The sequence below is a fragment of the Mustela putorius genome, unplaced genomic scaffold (genome assembly GCF_011764305.1).
Source record: "Mustela putorius furo isolate JIRA1106 unplaced genomic scaffold, ASM1176430v1.1 tig00000480_pilon_pilon_pilon, whole genome shotgun sequence".
NCBI classification, from domain to species: Eukaryota; Metazoa; Chordata; class Mammalia; order Carnivora; family Mustelidae; genus Mustela; species Mustela putorius.
Window position 1 is genome coordinate 7,593,337 of NW_025421397.1, and position 18,270 is coordinate 7,611,606.

Here is an 18,270-nt window from a genome sequence, read left to right on the forward strand (position 1 = left end):
TTCTTATTCTGCCTTAATTAAAATTTTTATTTTAATAATATACCTAAATTAAGTATTTTTCCTCATGAACTTGAAACTCCTGGCCTTCTAGTAATAAAACATCTCAAGTTTTTCTCAGTTTCTTCATCTCTACTATGGATTGTGCTTCCTAAATAATACCACTTATATCCATAGTCTTCATTTTGATAATTTCAAAATTTATATCATTATTTTAGATATAATCTGAGTTACAGAGTAATTAATTCCATTTGGTTATCTAAAAGAAAATGCAAGAGTAAAAAAATTTATTTGCAAATGAGGTCTCATGGGTTGGAATAGTTGTTAAGATGTTGATCCTTTACACTTACTACTTCATTTAGAATTATGTCTCTATTTCTCTTTATTACTACTGCAAACACTTTGATGCTATTATTGTATTTTACTTATATTAATTCAATAGGCAACTGATTTATATATCCTATACCATTCTCTCTGTACTCTGACCTTATCCTATACCCAGTTTGTCACATCGATATTCACAATTCTTCTATTTGTTTTTAGTTACAAACTCCATGTATGTCATCATATATGTCTAAACTCTTGTTCTTGTCTCATAAACACACTAAAAGCTCTAAAAGAATGAAGCTACATGGCATTCAGCAACATACCACCATGCACCTTCTTCAATGATAGTATTACTTCTGATTATTTTGTCAGACTTCCATGACAACAAAACTTAAGGAAATTACTTTGTGTAAAATCCACACGTTCTAGAACACTAGAGATTTGCCTTTCACATTTAAGTCATAATCTACCTTGAAATGATTTTGTATACAAAATGAGCTAGAATCCATTTTTTTTACAGTTAATAGATAACTATTAAGTCTGAAACTGTGTGCAAGTAACAATTTCACCTGCTACAGGTAAACATGTACCATGTACATGACCGTGCACATACACACATACACACACGTATAACACCATTTACTCACAAAGCATCTTAGCAGCATGTATTCCCACTCAGAGTGATGTGATGAGGCTCAGACATACCCATATGTATAGTGGGGCTTGTACCACAGAAGGAGAACCCTAAAATTATGAAGTTCATATCTTACATAAAGCAGCTGTCAGATCTGTACCTTTGCCTCTCTGAAGGGAAGAACAGAAAATTTTGCTCTATACAATAGACAAATCATTCTTAGGGGAAAAGATTTCTAGGTCTATTACCTTTAGAAATTATGCCAATGGATTAAGGGGAGATGAATCTTTAAATCTCTCCTGAGCAATTCATTATCTCTAAATTTCAAGGAGTGCTTGTCATTCAATATGAGACTACACTAAAATGTGAAAATATTCATAAAGCATTGCTTCCCAACGCAATTTTTCTCAATAACAATTAGTGAATAGCCATGCTTTCCCCAGTGTTCTGCAGAGTAAATTGGTTGTTTTGCATATTTTCATATGAGCATGGGTCCGTTCTAGATTCCCTAGTCTATTCAATTGTTTTATTTCTATTTTCACATTAATTATTTAACATCACATTGTTCACATTAATCCTGTAGCACTGTATAAAATCTTTATGACAAATTATATTACCTGAAAGGCCAGTTCCTTGCTGCTTCTTTTTTTTTTAATTTTTATTTTTTATGATTCTCCTAATTATTTTGATCCCTTATACCATGAATAATTTTGGGGGGAATTTAGTTGGAATTGAACTGAATCTATAAATCAGTATTATAAGCACTAATGTTTTATAATGCTTAATAACTTTATTTATAAACATCACATACTTTTCCATGGACTTTCTTTAATATCAAAATATTTAAAATATAAATAAATAAATTGTTAAGTTAAATCAAGATCTCAACTCTCTATCATCAAATAAAGGGCATAAAAAATTGGAGCTTATTCATTTAATGCAACCTACATGACAGTGAAAAATAATAAATTACCATTGCCCATGTGAACAAAGATTAATCTCAACAAATAATACTGAACAAGGAAGACAAATTTCTGATAATAGTAAAATTTTAGTATGAGTATGTCCCATGCCATATTGGGAATAAATTTGGTAAATCTGTCAAGCCTGGTTTCAGGTTAGTAGTTAACCTAGAATCTCTTTTAAGTATTCTTCAAGTAAGAGTCCTTGACAACACCATGCTTCATCCTAGACCCAGCTGGCAATTGAGAGGGCCCCATCTGTGTTAACTTGGTGCCTTTCTCCAGAAGAGAAACAATCTTTTCATATCTTCATGATACAAAGTAGTTTTGCAATATGGAACAAGACGCCCACCGAAATTAAGCTTGTGCCTTCCCATGGAAACTGCGCTCTCCCATGATGCTTGTGTTTCAGTGAGATGACTCCCAGATTCTTGAGAAAGACATTGCTGGGACATAAAAAAGTGACAAAAGGCCAGCTAAAATCGGACCTCTCAAGTCTTCAAAATAAAGTACATACATTTCAAAGAGATGGGAAAGTGCTCACAATTACATGCTGTCTAAGGAAATTGCTCAAAGATAAAGGAGAGGGAAATCTCTCCCTTTTTCTTCTTTTTTCTTCCTTTATTTTCAACAGACAGAATTACACCCCTTATTTTTAATTTGTATTTGTCCTTTCAGTTGTCAGATAAAATACATGTCCATTTAAGTTTTAATTTCACATAAATATTTTTAGCATATGTTTTAAAGTACATATGGAACAAATTTCATAAATCTGTCAGTCCTCACTCCAAAATAATTGTTGACATAGTATAGAGGGGAAAATTCCTACCAACTACCACTAGCTTAGTAGTTCAAGCTCACTGTATCAGGCAGAAGATCCCACAGCCACATCTAGACAAGCATAGAGTTTCAGACCAAAAGAACAGAAACAGCTTTTCCCATTCAAGCTTCGCAAAAGCTCTGATATATAAAAATTCTTAAGAGAAGGTGGGTAAAGGCAGCAAGGATCTGGACAAAACTCCAAGATACTCCACACGAAGAAACTTATGCAAATAGTAAATAAATGTAAACTTCTTCTTAGGTGGAGATCTTAATAAGTAAGCTAAGAGAGGGACTTTATCCCAACAACAACAATAACAACAACAAAAGGCGCTCAAGGGGCGCCTGGGTGGCTCAGTGGGTTAAGCCGCTGCCTTCGGCTCAGGTCATGATCTCAGGGTCCTGGGATGGAGTCCCGCATCGGGCTCTCTGCTCCGCGGGAGCCTGCTTCCCTCACTCTCTCTCTCTCTGCCAGTCTCTCTACCTACCTGTGATCTCTCTCTGTCAAATAAATAAATAAAATCTTTAAAAAAGCAAAAACAAAAACAAAAGGCACTCAAATTAATCAATTAGCACACAATAATTTTAAAGGAACATGCTTATTTTGTATATTGCAGCTGTTCAAATTCAACTAAAACACTTAAGATGAAGATCATTATCTCTGTGAAGATGAAAGAATGATAAACTACTGATAAACTACTAACAGCCCATCCCGGACTAAACACAGTTTACACTTGTGCTTTGATCTGCTGTTAAGGATGCTGTTTGCAGACCCTAATCACTTAAACGCACAATTATTCTTAAGTCTTTGCTCAAAAACACTTACTCTTTTTGTAATTATAATGCTTTACCTCAACAATCTTAGCAATTGCTATTATTTTCTTTTTCTTTTTTTTTTTTTAAGATTTTATTTATTTATTTGACAGACAGAGATCACAAGTAGGCAGAGAGGCAGGCAGAGAGAGAGAGGGAAGCAGGCCTCCTGCGGAGCAGAGAGCCCGATGCGGGGCTCGATCCCAGGACCCTGAGATCATGACCCGAGCCGAAGGCAGCGGCTTAACCCACTGAGCCACCCAGGCGCCCCAACAATTGCTATTATTTTCTAAAGTTTAAATTCCCTGTTACTCACACCCATCTTCTGAGAATTCAAAACAAAGTCTTGTGAACATTTCTCTTGCATAGCCTCCTCTGTAATCTTGCTTCTTAGATTCATATTATGCAGTTGCTGAGAAAACTGAGTGTTGACACTTTTGAATTTTGCATGTACTTTTATTTAAAAAAGAGTATCATACATTTTGTTGATTAACAAATAAAAACTCAGGGTTGTCTTATTCTCTTCAATAGACCATAAAAAGTAAATTATGGGGTCATCCATACATCTCCCAAAGGAAAAGCTTCAGAAATCTCAGTAAGATAGTAGTTGAATTAAACTGCCATAAAAAGAAAAAAATAGTATATAAATTATCAAATCATATTTCTCAGTTAAGCTTATACACATGCAATACATATATCTAAATTGGGCCAGGAATTCTACAGTTGGTTGGAATGTTTCCATGCCTCAACAACCTGCATATTAAATTGATTGATCACTTAAACCATCTCCTGCTTCCTTTGATTTCCCATCATTTGCTATAGTGTCTGATGACTGACATCACCAGCAGGGGTACATCATCTAGACAGAGCGCTAGCCTAGAGAAACAGGGAAAAGAAACAAAAACGTGTCTGTCAAATACACATGATCAAAAAAATGATATTTTACAGGCATATTATCACTGTCAGCTAAATGAAGAGGTAAGTGAAATAAATGGAATCTGAAACTAGAGATGAAAAGAGATTCTACAACTTAAATTTTCAAAGACAGAACAATACTGAAAGATAAAATTATTTATGAATGCTTTACAGTCCAAAGGATAGAAACGATTTTCAGATAATTCATATCTTTATTCTTCTCTAATATTTATGCAGTTTGGGAGCTGAGTGGTTTGTTGTTTGTGATTTAACACTTTTGAATTTTTTTTCTCTGAATGTAAAACAATAAGCAAAAGCTACCATGAGATCAGAGCATTTTGGATCAGCATATCTGAATATGCCTATCAATCAGTCATGTTTTCTTATCAGTTACACCAATTGTTTTCCACTCTATATGAACAGAAATAAACTACACCATCTGGATTTCTCTGAACAGAATACACTTAAAGAGTAGTTTAAAATATAGTTTATAGCTTAACGCTCTCCATAGCAAAGATCTGAGACAGCATCCTACTGCTATTTTTAATTGCAACTCTGGCAGGAAAGGATTAAGCATCATTATCAAAGTTACAGGGGTCAGTCTCTTATCCATGGGTCCTTATACCAAAATGTCATTTACTGTTCCTTCTATCTTGTCCTTAAACCCTTGGTCTAAGCCCTTATTGAAGAGTCCTATGCCCAAAGAACTCAATTAAAAAAGAACAAATCTAAAGAAAACCTTACACTTCTTAAATCATTTTATAGGAAAAAAAATAGTTCTATATTTTCTATTTCTGTGTTAATTTATGAAATCCTATACCCGAGAGCCATTGTTTCCATTTTGCATGGGAGTGACAAGTGCTATGACCTAACAGGTCTTTTGCCCCTCCAATTTCTAAGATGAAGCTGAATTGTAATGACAAGTTATTTGTGCAGAAACACTTAGACTAATGAAAGAAGCTTGTATTAAACCTTGGATTTTTCAGAGTGCAATTCCTAAGGGAGTTCTTGCCAACCTTTTATCCCCAGTGGCTTCCCTCTGACTAACTCTTATGGCTACTCAGCTTTTCTGGTGTCAAATGCAGAAGTTTCCTTCACTTCTCTCTGCCCTTCAAGAGTCCTCATCACCTTAATTGCGGTAAGTTATTTGAAACACCCTACTCAGAAAACTTGCATTCTCTCAGGTTCTGTTGTTTTCACGCTACATCCTAACCTAGGTTCTGAAAAATTTTAAGTTATCTGATTAAAGCCCAGTGAAACTAAACACAAGGGAGAGAACAGAATATAAAAGAAGTCAGATAACCTAAAGGAGATCAATTTCAATCTGTTTTTAAGCTTCTTAATAATGTGGGGCCTGCCTTCTTCCACATGAATATACATCTGGGATTTGCAGTACTAGGCCAGCAGGAATGTTTCTCTTTGATATTTTTTGTCTTTGGGCACCTTGGTCCCACATTTTGGAACACCTCAAAATGTCAGTAGCTGCCACATTACTTCCTTCAATTCCCTTCAGTTTTCTTGGACCTCCTGGAATACTTGCTCTCTTTGAATCTTCTTGAAGTACAATGCTATCCTGGGGGTGGAAAATCCTTGTTAAAAAATAAAATTCAACTGAGTAAATTTTAACGATCTTATTGGCTTTATGCAATGATTCATAAGTCAGGCAGCATCCCATCTAGCAAGTAGAAGGGAGGTCCAAAGAGCCATACAAAATATAAGGCTTTTAGAGGCAGAAGAAGGGTGAGACAAAGAAGTTACTAAGAGAGTAAATTGTTTCAGGCAGGGTTACCTTGCTTTGGGAGATGGCAAGTGTGTTATCAGGCACATTGCCTCACTAGTGCTGACCAGGAAATTCTAGACTGACTAGCTAAAATTACATTTCTTGTAGATACTGACACTGAAATTTGGTTAGGTAGTAAGTCTCAGTTTGGTAATGTGGACTTAGCACAACTGACTCCATTTTGAGCTTGTTGTCAATCTCTCTCTCTCTCTCTCTAATTTTTTTTCCAAACAGCTCTTATCATATTTAGAATATAATTCTCAATTAAACTACTAAAAGTTCATAAATCTGCTTCAATTAAATCATTTACATTTTTCACACTACACTTATTCTGATTTCTCCTTTGAAAGATCAGTCACAAAATTAATCTGCTTGTGAACAAAAAACATTTTCCCCGTTTTTACTCCCATCTCCTTAACATCAAAAATAATTTTTTTCCTCAATCTTAAAAAATCATCTTCATTCTTACAAATGCAATTTAAAAACAAAAATTATTAACACATTATAAATACAAAGGCTAGGCCAACAAAGAAGTAATTGTTAGCAGAAGAAAATGGATAAAGTTCTTACAAAAAAGATGTTAGGTCACACAATTATACAATTTATAAGTATACCTGAATGAAGTATATTGTTTTGGGTCACATTAAGCAGGGTTGAACTATGAAAGAAGCCCCATGATCTCATCAAACATGTTGTTCTTAACATGCCTATTGACTTAAAGCTAAAGAATTTAAGTAACAAAGACATATATCAATGAAAAACACAAATTATTAAATAAAAGATGCCAAAAAGACTCGAAAATCAATTTATTGCACACCAGTCTATTTTTTCAAATATCCATAATTTCAAGGCAAATGTAGTAAAACTGTAACTAATCACCCACACATCAGTTTTGTTTTCCATTAGTTCAGTAATATACTGAAAAATATAAATACAAAAATCACCCTGAAAGTAAATTAACTTTTGTAAGAATAGTGTTTTAAAATTCTAGTATTCCTTCCATAGATAGGGTAAAATTTTACCTTAATTTAGATTTTATTTGGATCATGACATTCTATTATATGAATTTACTCTTCTAATCTGTCAAAATCATTGCTCTGAAGTTGAATATATTCATATGGATACAACTGCCTCAGGCTTTTGTGCAACTATATTTAGTTTTTTTGAATAGACAGTAGTTTATTAAGTTGGGTAATATCAAATATAGAAAATTGCATATATCATTAATATTATAATATCCCAAGAGTACCTAATTAGTTCACAGGCATCATATTATTTTTTTATGAATATAGTTATGATAAACATGTCACTTTAGCATCTTAAGATTACTTGTATTTTTATTTCCTCCTATCATTATAAATCAATATTAATTAACAAACTACAGTAGCTTCATGAACCAGTTATATTTAAGAATTAAAGTTATTCTGATCACTTAAGAAACAGATTTCTTATTTACTTTCTGAGATTATTTTTCTTGCTATTGTTAAATAAAATTACTTACCAATATATAGTATGATTAAGAACATAAGTTAATTATTTTTAAAATTAAAGATTTTGATTTTTTGTGATATAATTAATAAAAATTGGGTTACTTATTTATACCTTTTAAAGTTATATTTATATAAACCTGAGAATGTTCATATCATCCTTCTTTTAGTCATGACAAATACAATAATGCAGTGAAATTTGAACATAAAATCTGTAAATAGTACTGACACATTGCAAAATTCCATATGAACCTAAAAATTTACTAATGGAAACACTCAACTCATTGTTCCATTGGATAACCAAGGATCATATATAATGCAATAGTGCATTTGCTAAGAGCAGGATTAATCAAATTAAAGTTTAAGAATATTGACTGTCAATTTGTTTTAACACTTTTATTATAGAACAGGTCTTCAATTTCATAACTCCACTTTAAAATGAAAACAAACTGATGCCTTGCTATATGTTTGAATTAAGCTTGCTATTTTGGCCTTGACACATCCAAAATAAGAACATTATTCAACACAAACACAACTTGTCTGGAAATCGGTTAGAACTATTGGAGCTTAGTGTCCTCTGTAGACATCGAACACAATTACTTGATGAGTGGAAAGGTGAGTGTTTTTCATTGACTTGAAAGGGCATATGCAATAATTAAAATTTTGTTTAAAAAACTGACTTCGCCCTTTTGAACCTGGCTTGAGAAAATGATGACTAAAGCAGTCTTCAATAAAATTGCATTTGGACACTCTCATCTAGACCTTAGAAAACGTTCCTCTGTTCCTTTGTATTTGACAAGCATTTGATAGTTGAACCGAAGATACTTTTCTATTATACACAGATCTTTTTTTTGCATTTGCAGAAGATGATGAATGCAAAGCAGAAGTAATAATAATGTTTTTTTTTTTTTTTTTTTTTTTTTGCCTTTTGGCTAAGATCAAGTGCAAAACAGAAATAATAAATATTGCTTGCTAAATTTCAAATCTTTTGTTAGAATTTACCTGATTCTTCTGTTTTTATAGAAATACAAAAGGGAAGCAGGCTGCTCCACACTATCCCACTACCACCATTGCCATTTGTGTATTAGTGAATCAAACACAGCATTTTGTTTCTAGGTTTTAAAACCTGAGAGTAATAGTGTACAATTCAAAATTATTTTATTGAGAAGGCTTTTGCTAAATAATCTCTGAATAGTTTATGTAAAGTTCTTTCCATTCGTGGGGACTTTAAAAATGGTCAGTAAAAATAAATGTCAGTCCATGTGGTCGTCATTACTGATCGTTTAGAACAAACACCACAAGGAGCATTTCATATTGTGGAAAAAATCAGAATGCACGACCATACAATTACAAAGTCAGAAATGTCTCTACATCTTTAGGTAACTTCAAAAAATTGAATATTTCTGAACCTGTCATGTACAGCAAGAGTTCCTGGAATGCTTAGTGATTTGATAAAGGCTATAAAGGTACTATTTAGAGTGCCTGTCCTGTAATAGCAGGGAATTCTTTGTTGTCAGATTAACGTGTATCAGAAAAACTACTCTGGCAATCTTCTCGCACTAGGGATAGCTCTCCTGCCACAGCTCCTTGTCCCCTGAAACTGTACACCCATGCAAAGATCTTTCTTCCTGATCAGGAACACCTCTCAGCAATGGAGACAATCACTGTCTGCCATGGTACTAAAACAACCAAAGACACTGTCAGAAGAGAATCTAAGCAGCTTGGCAACCCCATGTCCTCTAACCTCACTTACTCCTAGTTGCAGCTTTTGAACAAGTGCCGTTTCAAGGGACACTGACATAGCCGCCAAGTTCATTGGGGTTGGGACTGCCATGGTAGGGGTGGCTGGCTATGGGCTGGAATTTGGACTGTGTTTGGGAGCCTCATCATTGGTTTTGCTGGGAGCCCTTCTCTGAAGCAATAGGTCTTCTCCTAAACCATTTGGAACTTCACCTTCTTGGAGACCATGGAGCTATTTTGCCTGATGGTGACCATTCTCATCCTCTTCACCATGTAAAGGCACTGTCTCCACTTCTGATGCCTTTCTCTGATGTCTCATTTTCCCTGTATGTTCCCTTTTTCTAAACCTCCCCAAGGAGCCTGGGGAAAGTGGTTGGCTCAATTTGGCAAGAGGAAGAGAAATACTACTGTGTAAATGAGGAAAAAAAAGAGAAAAAATTACTTTGATTTTTCTGACACATTGAATTTATGAAGCAAACCGTGAGGCTCTTAACTATAGAGAACAAACGGGGGGGGGGTTGATGGAGGGGGGTGGGTGGGGGATGGGCTAAATGGGGGATGGACATTAAGGAAGGCACTTGTGTTGAGCACAGGTTGTTGTATGTAAGTGGTGAATCACTAAATTCTGCCCCTGAAGCCAACTTTACTACATATGTTAACTAACTTGAATTTAAATAAAAATGTGAAGTTTAAAAAAAAGAAATTATGGACTCTAAAAGCTGAAGTCAGAAAGAAGACAAAACTTATTATGAAGTTATGTTATTCCATATCAAAGTCACCAGTAAGAAGATTTCAGGAGTGTTCATAAAATGTAGTTATTTTGAAAATGAAATTAAAGAACTATATGCTCATCTGTAAATGAACAGAGAAGCAGAAAAAAATTATAGACACCATTTTTTAGCGTGGGCGTTCACGGACAGGTGGGTGATGCAATAGTGCAAAGCCTAAGAATAGTGAATACAGAGGTTATGTCTCATAGTTCAGATTCCATCTATCTTGCTTTTCCTTTTTTCTATAGCGAGTCTTTCTCTGTCTCCTTCCTTTCAACTACCTGATAAACCTCTTAAAATCCTTTACATATAAAGTTAAGTATTTGTTCATATTAAAACATTTTCAGATGCCCTCAGAAGTGCTAATGCTGCTGCCTTTGCAGGCTGTGGATTACCTGTGTCTCATTTTTCCATTTTCTGAGGTCAATATTTGCAATAGGGTTCTATAACCATTTTCAAATTTATAGGTTCAGGGTTCTATGCCCTGGGTCCACTCCTTTTAGTACATGTACTAGTTGACATGCTGTTATTGTAAGAGTCATTATTCTGGATATTTCAAATAGAAAGAAATTAGTGAAAATGTTCTTTTCTCCAAGGACGGTCTAAAGAAGCAGTACTCCTTTTTCTTAAAGAACTGCTTCTACAAAAGAAACCAGACTAATCATCCCCATATCATCATCTAAGATGGTGCTAGCTGAATAATTTTTTTAAGATTTTATTTCTTCATTTAACAGACAGAGATCACAAGTAGGCAGAGAGGCAGGCAGAGAGAGAGAGAGAGGAGGAAGCAGGCTCCCTGCCGAGCAGAGAGCCCCATGCAGGGCTCGATCCCAGGATCCTGGGATCATGACCTGAGCTGAAGGCAGAGGCTTTAACCCACTGAGCCACCCAGGCACCCCTACCCTAGCTGAATAATTTCTTTTCTGAAAATTATTTTATTCATAGAGATTACATACATATTTATATATATGTTAGTATATGTACAAACTGTATATGCATATTGCAAACTATAAAGCAGGGGGAAAAACCCTACGTTGCATGATTATAGCATAGTACTAGAAACATCTCAAATTTTTTGGAAAATTACAGTTAATTCCTATTTTAAAACATGTGGATACAATTATTGCAGAAGGAAAACATTGCTTCCCTAGAAAACTTTTTAAAATATTGCACATACACTGGCATTGCATTAGAAAGGGATGACTGAGTAAAATCACTATGCAAAAGTAATTGTTTCTAAAGTTAATAGAAAAAACAAAACAAAATATCATATATTTTCTTGTCATGCAAGACAATTTAGTGTCTACATGTCATTGTGACAGTAAAAGCACTTTTAGGGTTAGTAGACAGCTCTGCTTTCATAAAAACATGGGCAAATTTTGAAGGGAAAAAAAAAAAAGGAATCTGCAGAATATCCCTGAAACTAAGAGTATTGGTATCCAAATATCTATGAAATGTTTAATGTCAAGAAGCACTACAAATAGATAAATATAGATTTCCCAATAATGTCAAAGTACCACCATCCACAATTTTAACTTACTGTGACATGTTCCGGTAAGTATGACCACAATGCTTTGGGGAGCAATATCTGTCCAATAATTATCTCACTTCTGTTTATTAAATGTGTGTATATTTTCCATATTATTCTCTACTCTATTGCTATCTGGGTCTAGTTATCTGTTATCTTCTTTTTCTATTCCCACTAGATTATTTTTTTAAAACATCCTCTTTATAGTGCTTTTAACTCACTTCACTCCTGTATAGATAAGGGATTTGGCAAAAATGTATGGAATGATCGAACTTAGTAAAAATAACTTTAGCTGCCATGAGTGATGCAAAGATATGTGAATTCTCTCCCTTCCCTCCATAAAGACATGCAATTTAGAAAGGGAATGAGATGAATAAAACAAGTACTATAATACAGATTTGAATAAGATAATTGTTTTAAGGCTAAAAAGGAAACATATTTTCTTTTAAATTCCGGCCCAACTTTTTTCTAACCAACACCGGAATTCTTAGTAAAATGTCCTCAGATACTTGGTCTCAATACAGCACAGAACACTCCAAGTTCATTGATTATACTCATTTAAAAATCTCTTACTATATGATACTGAAGCCTGCCTCCTTGTTTTATCTTACCATGGATAGATACTGTAGGCAAAGGTTTTGAAAGAGAGAACAGCAGGGGTGCCTGTGTGGCTCAGTCATTAAGTGTTTGTCTCTGGCTCAGGTCATGATCCCAGAGTCCTGGGATCAAGCCCTGCATGGGGCTCCCTGCTCAGTGGGGAGCCTGCTTCTCCCTCTCTCACTGCTGCTCTGCCTACTTGTGCTCTCTTGCTTTCTCTGTCATATAAATAAATAAGATCTTTAAAAATAAATAAATAAATAGAGAGAGAACAGCAATACTCAGCCACAAAGGCTGAAAAATAAAAGGATCCCTTGGTAACTAAGAAATTCAGTTAAACAGTGAAAGTAAATGTGGCATAGAGACAAAGGAATGTAGTACAATGATATGTATCAGGAACTTCAGAATTTTAACAACTTTCTAGCAAATAATACATTTAATGAGTATGGAAACAAACAAACAAAAAAAAAACCCTATCCTCTAACTTCATAGTTTGCAAATTATTAGGGAATCTGTCACTTATTAGCTGTGATTCATTGAAAAAAAATCACTTGCTATCTGTTGCTCAATTTTCTTACTTGTAACATAAGATGGACTTTTAAAATTCATTTTTTAAAAAATATTGAGTATCTAAACAAGAGCTTTTAAGAATTAAATGACTTGTTACATTTGAAAGTACTACAGAAACTATTATGCAATTTTAAATTGTATTTTATATACATGATTCATACATAAATCACTGAGAAGTGATTACAAAACTTGACATTGTACATTTTACTGAGGAGACAATAAAAAATACGTGTTGCTTTGACTTCAGTGAATGATTTCTCTGCAGTTACAAACAAAATGTATTCTGTAATACATTAATTGGGAATCCAAAATACAGGTACTGTGAAGCAATCTACCATTTATGGTTAGAATTGACTAACATTTATGAGTATATTTTTCAGCTCTTAGATCCATAGTACAAAATTATAAATATTTTTTAAAGAATTGTAAAGAATTTTGTAAATGTTGGAAAAGTGGCCAAAATATGTAAGTTCTTTCATTAAAAACAAACAAACAAACTTCAAAGGCATGATCAGTTTTTGTTTTTTTTTTTTAAAGATTTTATTTATTTGACAAAAGAGATCACAAGTAGGCAGAGAGGCAGGCAGAGAGAGAGGAGGAAGCAGGCTCCCCAGAGCAGAGAGCCCGATGCGGGGCTCGATCCTAGGACTCTGGGATCACGACCTGAGCCGAAGGCAGAGACTTTAACCCACTGAGCCACCCAGGCGCCCCAGTTGTTGTTGTTTTGATTTTCTTTTCTCTTTTTTGTTTCAAAAAAGAAATCTTAGGAGTAAATAATAAGAGTTTATATATACAAATCACTTTGATATTAGTCTCTAGCACTAAAAAATAGAGGAAATTGGTTAAAATGCACACAAAAGTATTTAGATTAGGTAAAATAAGATAAAGGTATTACTTCAAAAGTGTAATCTGTATGTAAGGGCTGAAGTACGCATAACAAAATCTGAAAGGGAATTTTTAGCTGCTATTTTTGTCTCTGATCAACAGAATTTTAAGCTAAAGCACAGAGAGAGGTAGGTATAATTAAACGTGAGGAAACAGGAATTGAAACAGGATTTGAAAAGAAATGAGGGGCACCTCAGTGGTACAGTCAGTTAAGTGTCTGCTCGATTTCAGCTCAGGTCATGATCTGTGAGATCTATCCACATCAGGCTCTGTGCTGGGTGCAGAGTCTGCTTAAGATTCTCCCTCTGCCCCTTCTATCTCTCTCTCTTTCTGTCTCTTTCTCTCAAAATGAATAAATGCATACATAAATTTAGAAATGAAGATTGTGACTAGTAAATTTATTTATAAAAATAACAGGAAAAAGATAAAATCTTTTATGTTCCAGATGTCAATATTTCCTTGTATGGGGATTTTAATAAAAGAAATATTACAACAACATCATGGAAAATAAAAATTATTCACATTTATTGGAGTCATCTGACATACTACACACTTCACATATCTATAATTATATGAATAGTATACACATATATATGTGTGTACATATATACACACGCATATGCATGCACACACACAAATATACACATTAGAGTTCAGCAACTTAATGTTCACACCTAGATTAGAGCTAATGCCAAAACTCATGGGTCCATCAACCAGATAAGTCTTGCAAATGATTCTAGTATGTAGAATTCCTTACAGAAATATGATAATAGAAAATGAATTTTCTCCCAAGAATAACTCATCCATTATTTAGAGTGAGAACATAGAAGTAAAAAATGATAGATAAATAGATAGATGATAGATAGATAGATTCATGTGTACATACTTAGATACATAGATAGAGGATAGATAGTGAAATCCATGACATAATGCATTCTAAAAGTTATAAAAGGAAAGAAGAAAAAGGGTAAGTGAGAATTGTAGAACTATTAACATGTGTCCACAATACAGTGTGCTTAGGTAGGCAGAGTGTGTGCCTTTCTACCACAGTTAAAAATATGAATGTAAAATGTGTTTTTGAAAAAAAAAAGAAGTTTTCAAATTACATGTTATATAGTAGTTTCAACAAGGTAAAAACAAGATTTGCAAAAATTACTAAATTAAATAAATTGTGCTTTGTAAAGCAAAAATTATAAGTAATAGTGGACAATCATACATTGGACTTAATCTGACCAAAAATACAGAAGAGAATAGTGATAAAGAAGTGAAATAAATGCAGCAAGTAATATCATCATAGTCACATCATCATAGAAATTATAATAGTAAAATTAAGAAATCTTCAACAAACAAAATATTCCTCTATTTAACTGAGCACAAGAGCCTTCTAAAGATTCAGATAAAACAAGTCTGATTTTATCTAAGGAGGTTTTTTTTTTTTTAATTTAAAAAGGAAATAAGGTATTTTAAAACACTAATAGCTTACTATAAGTTACAAATGTCCACAGATATAAAATGTGACATGCATGTCATCCTTCAAGTAACATATCCATGTTACTACTCTCAAGACCCTACTCTTATTCTTCATCTCACAAAACAAACTGAGGTTTGCAGCGGCGGGGTGGAATGGGAGGGTGAGTAGGTGGGGTTGTTGGGGAGGGTGGTGAGATTATGGACATTGGGGAAGGTATGTGCTATGGTGAATAGTGTGAAGTGCATAAACCTGGCGATTCACGGACCTGTACCCATGGGGCTAATAATACATTACATGTTAATAAAAAAATAAAAAATTTTAAAAAAAGACCCTACTCCTAAGACCAAATCTTCTAAAACTGTATGTAAATCACATGATGCACAACAAAACAAAAACAAGCAAACATATAAGTTTACCTATAATAGAACTAGAAAGAATCTTTTGAGGCTTTAATAAACTGTTACATAAAGGAATATCATCTAATTTATAAATATGTATTTTTTATAGAGGAATGATAAGGTTTTGTAACCTCTGGGTGAATGATAAGGTTTTGTAACCTCTGGGTGGATGATAAGGATGATAAGAAGTCTTCCAAGATCTTTACACTGGAAAAAGATTTTCAGATTGTTTGTAAGTGCAAAGCCAAACGTACAGCATTTGGAGAATGAAGTTAGCCAACATTAATGACACTGATCTAACTTTGAATTAATTCCAGGGATTGTTTAATAGCATTACGCAAGAAATACAATGCTTTTTACATTTTCATATGCTGATAGATTTGGTTTGGGGTAGACTCCAACAGACATTTTGAAACAGACGAGAAAGAAAATTAAAAAGCACAATCCTCTTTGCATTACTATAGTGTAACAGAAAATTCAGCACTTAGTAAGTTACTATAAGACATTAAACACTCAAGTCAGATAATTCATCAATCAAGGTGGCTAGCCTGTGGTAACAAGTTTCAAATATGTAAAGGATCAACTCAAGACCACTCTGCTTCTTTTCCCATTTAACAGTGGTGAGCTGATAAACAAGTTCACATGGCAGGTCTTCTCTGTTGTTAGTCAGAGACCCTAGTTTCTGTCATCTTCAGCATGTGACATTCAAGGTTTCCATAATCTTCTCCATTCCACAGAACTGATTTTATGGGTCAGAGGAAAACTCCCATTAGTGATTGGGAGCTGAAGACAGGTTCTTGGATACCATGCAGAGATGATGGGGACTAGAATTTCAATCTTAACAAGGATGAAACAAGCCCCACATATATTGAGGACTAGAGGTAGATACACTCTGGGTAAAACTGGAAGTATTACTACATTTATGCACAAGTGAAAAGAAGCAAAAGAAGATCCAACTTTGTCCTCAGATTTGGGTCTACTATTTGTCTTTAGAAAAGGGAGAAAACAGAATTCATTTCATATGCAGAAGTCTAATGAGTCTGTACTGTTGAAGATTATTATGCAGTCTCCTTGAAGGTATCTACAAAGCAATATTGCCTCTGCAGTATGGTCTCTAGGAAGTAGGTGGGAGTGAGATAACCGCAAAAATGTTTAAGAAGAATGAATGTAAAGAAAGGAAAATGCATATGAAATGTGGACCTGCAGAACAAAATTACAACATACAAAAAGAAACCCAAAGCCATGGAGAAAAACCTATAACAAAAAGATAAACTTCACAATGTTGAACTGAAAATACCAGAATACTCTAAAGATATTAGAATAATTTTTAATTATTTTTATCTTTAAAAATTTTAATTAAAATTAATTTTTAATTTAAAATAATTTTAATTATTTTATTTTTAATTTTTAATTATTATTATTTAAGTATTTTTAAAGCTCAGAGTGACTATGAAAAACATAGCACCCATAAAACAAGATCAGAAAATAAGAAAAAGAAAAAAGATTGTTGAAATGGAAAACTACAGATACTGAAATGAGGATAAGAGGAAGGGGACAAATAGTATTCTGAGAACGGGGAAGGAGAGAATTAATGAATCAAAATTTAGAATTGAGATAGTCATCCAAGACATTATGAAATGAAAAATATAAAAGACAGATTGAGTAGTTATGAGTTACATATGATGGAATTTTCAGTGGAAGAGAATGGAACAGTTGAGAGAGTGTCCAAATTCAAATAAACAATTCTTCAGAATTTTCTGTAATTAACAATAATAAAAATACATTAGAATGAAAATACAAACATAGGGATAAAAAACTTAGGAAAATTAGATTATAAAATAAATCTCAAAGAAATGGGAAAATACTAAAAACTACCAGAATTATAAATCTATAATCTGAAGTAGGGCCTTCTACCAGAATGATAGATACAACACATACATACAATAAATACAGTAAGTCACCATAGTTAGAGGAAATAAATCCCAATATTTGCCTCATATCCAGCTAAACTAATATTATTGAGAAAGAAAACAATCAAAACCTTTTTACCAGTAGTGGTTATCATTCTAGACATTTGTTGCAAATTTAGTGAATGATGTACTCAAGCAAGAAAAAATGCAGACCCACTAAAAAGTGAGGGGCAAAAAGTAATAATGAGCAAAAACACAAATAAAATATGTCCATAAATTAGATTAAGTGTTGGGGGCGCCTGGGTGGCTCAGTGGGTTAAAACCTCTGCCTTCGGCTCAGGTCATGATCCCAGGGTCCTGGGATCGAGCCCCGTATCAGCTCTCTGCTCAGCAGGGAGCCTGCTTTCTCTTCTCTTTCTGCCTACTTCTGATCTCTGTCTGTCAAGTAAATAAATAAAATCTTTTAAAAAAATTTAGTGTTGAAAGCCTATAAAATAAATGGCTATTTTCGTTTATTTTGAAATAAAGTAGAAATACATTTTGCAAAACAATAACTTAACACATTGATGGGGAATATTCAGAGATATTTTATAACATGTTAACCTCGTTAACATGGATGAGTTAGAAAAACACAAAAAAGTAAAGTATGTTTAAAATGTAAGATAAA

At 33.7% G+C, this 18,270-nt stretch overlaps 1 pseudogene; it reads left to right on the forward strand.

Annotated features, from left to right (window-relative positions):
- The first annotated feature begins 4,522 nt into the window (after positions 1-4,522).
- Positions 4,523-9,751, forward strand: LOC106004695 (annotated as a pseudogene).
- The last annotated feature ends 8,519 nt before the right edge of the window (positions 9,752-18,270 follow it).